This window comes from Medicago sativa, chromosome 1 (genome assembly GCF_051527215.1).
Source record: "Medicago sativa cultivar Bolivia chromosome 1, Bolivia_mono, whole genome shotgun sequence".
In the NCBI taxonomy this organism is placed as follows: domain Eukaryota; kingdom Viridiplantae; phylum Streptophyta; class Magnoliopsida; order Fabales; family Fabaceae; genus Medicago; species Medicago sativa.
This window is the reverse complement of record NC_140749.1, coordinates 42,354,101-42,356,558: the sequence shown is the minus strand read 5'-3', so window position 1 is coordinate 42,356,558 and position 2,458 is coordinate 42,354,101. Positions and strand designations below refer to the sequence as shown.

Genomic DNA, 2,458 nt, shown 5'->3' with positions numbered 1-2,458 from the left:
AGGGACTTGCGACAGTTGGGGAAGGGTCGCAGATGCAAAAAATTTATTTATAAAAAAATATTGCGACAGTTTGCAAGGGTCGCAGATGTTGAGTTAATTTAAAAAAAAATCAGTTTTTTCCTGAATTTTTAATAGAACTATTTACTAATAAAAAATATATAAAACTAAAATAATTCATAATAAAAAATATGAACAAATTCATAAACTAAAATATGAATTTTACATTCATATTCATATAAAATACAAACAAGTGATACAATAAGGTTTCTTGAGTTCCTAACATGAAAATTTAATCAATTATGTAGATGATATTTGGCGAGGAAATTGTTTTGATCAACTAGAGATGAATAGACTCCAAAGAATGCTATGCTCTGTTTGGTGATTCTAAGTCTTCCACCTAAAAATAAGTCAGATTATATAAGACACATCAATTAACAAAAATAAGCAATAATGTCACGCAAGTCATGATTCTAACTTATCGCGCAATTAAACTTATAATTACTTTCTGATATATTTGTCAAAAATAACCACTATGGAATAACCATTAGCTATTTATTACAGAGAAGCTTACAAGACCAATTAATTGCATTCAATGTGAAACAAATAAATCATTACCCTTTCATTCAAAACACCAGTCTTGAGTTCAAGCAAAACTCCAGGTACTCCAGTATGGATGCTAGACCAGCATCTGAACCCTCCAAATTTAGTGAAGGAACTCAATAATATCATTACCTTTGTATTCTTAGACTACTTAAATTTCATCAAAATAACTTAAAAGTCTTGGTATCTAACCCAGATTCGAATTTGCTTGCCGAAAGTTACATTTACAAGTAGATCAACAAACTTATCATTAAAATAATTTTCAACATTCTCAACCTCGAGTAATTCAACCCATAGCACTATTGTTTATCTAGACCATCATATTCTATCTAAATAGTACCAAAATCATAATCTATACCCACCACTTAATAAAATACTTCAACGAAAAATGGTAGAGGGCAATGCATGGAGGAAATGAATAGAAAGCTAGATTTCTTACCAGATTAATTGCTCTAGAGCTTTCCTGTCAAATTTATCAATCACATCAGCAGGTCTTTTGAGAACATTGTATGCCTAAGAAATTTGAGAAACAAAAATGGTTGTTTTATGGACAAGATAGTTATCATCAATTAATTCATTCACTATACAATAAAGAGACCACATATCAATAGTTGTTGAGTATTGTATTCAACACAGCTGCATGCTCTTAAATACAAGACCGACATAGCTTAAATACCTGAGGAACCTAAAAACCAACCGTCCCTAAAAATTTAACCGGAAACCAATTTTCCGGAGCCCCGAAAGAGGCCAAAAAAACAGAACAGCAGCAAAACAAATGGACTTTGAACAAGCCTCGTGTATCAACTTTAGTGTTAGAATTCTTAAAAAAAAGCATGGATCATCATGTATCAAGTAACATCATGTTTTTGCTCCAAGTGATTGATATGTATCATTTAGAGTTTATGTTTGTCGACACATTTTATCTATTTAATAACTACGAGTTGAAATATTATTACATGGTTCATTTTCAATTTACCTCACATCTTCATTTTTAGTTTGAATATGATTAATCAATATATGAACAGTGATACATATTAGAATATTGCATACAAAATCAGATTCCAATCTCCCTAACCAAATTCTCTATCAAAACACAAGGCACTTGTCATACAGACCTACACACTGAACATTAGTAGAAAACAGATCCAAGCCTGACCAATTACTTAATATATGTAAATAAATATATCAGTCAAAATGAAATCACTAGATATTGCAAATAGAATATTTAGATTTTTGAGAATATCTACTTTGAATGTATTTTTTGGGAATGAGACCAAGCTTCCTTGACATTGAATTGTTGCACATAAAAAGTTTAAGCATCTTAAAAGTCCAGATCATTTTTCCATGTAAAAGCATCTATATCAGCATTAAGTGTAAATTAAAAGGGTGTTATACCTTCTACAGCGACCATACATTTCCTTTCCAAACAAACTGCACATGGATATAAGCATATAGGTGCTAATTCACTTGTCCTCCAGCCACATTCTCTGTTTGGAATACATAAAATTTGAAGCAGAGTAAAGTAGCTTTGATCAAGTCAAGTATAGATAAAATTATGTACCAAGTTCACTCATTATTGTCAACATTAGCGCATTAAAATATTAGAAGTGCGTCAACTTTCATTCACTTAAAAACTTGATAATCTAATAGGTTGATTTGAACAAATATAACCTAATTTGGTTTAAACTATAAATAAAATGAAAATATCAAAGCACTTTCAATGAAGCTTGACACTCTGAAATTAAATATGTAATTAATGAACCTTAAAAAGACTAAACTCCTCTAGTTAGCAACAAATAGTTTGTTTGCTTTTGAGCTAGGGATCTATCCACACCATAGTATTGGCAAAAACCATTTT

At 30.5% G+C, this 2,458-nt stretch overlaps 1 long non-coding RNA gene across 1 annotated transcript; it reads right to left on the bottom strand.

Annotated features, from left to right (window-relative positions):
* Window positions 1–201: 201 nt before the first annotated feature.
* Window positions 202–1,387, bottom strand: LOC146954972 (uncharacterized). Its single transcript, XR_015015681.1, has 2 exons — window positions 616–1,387; window positions 202–397 (listed from the first exon to the last, which is right to left on the bottom strand). It is a non-coding gene; the product is annotated as an uncharacterized LOC146954972 (long non-coding RNA).
* Window positions 1,388–2,458: the final 1,071 nt, after the last annotated feature.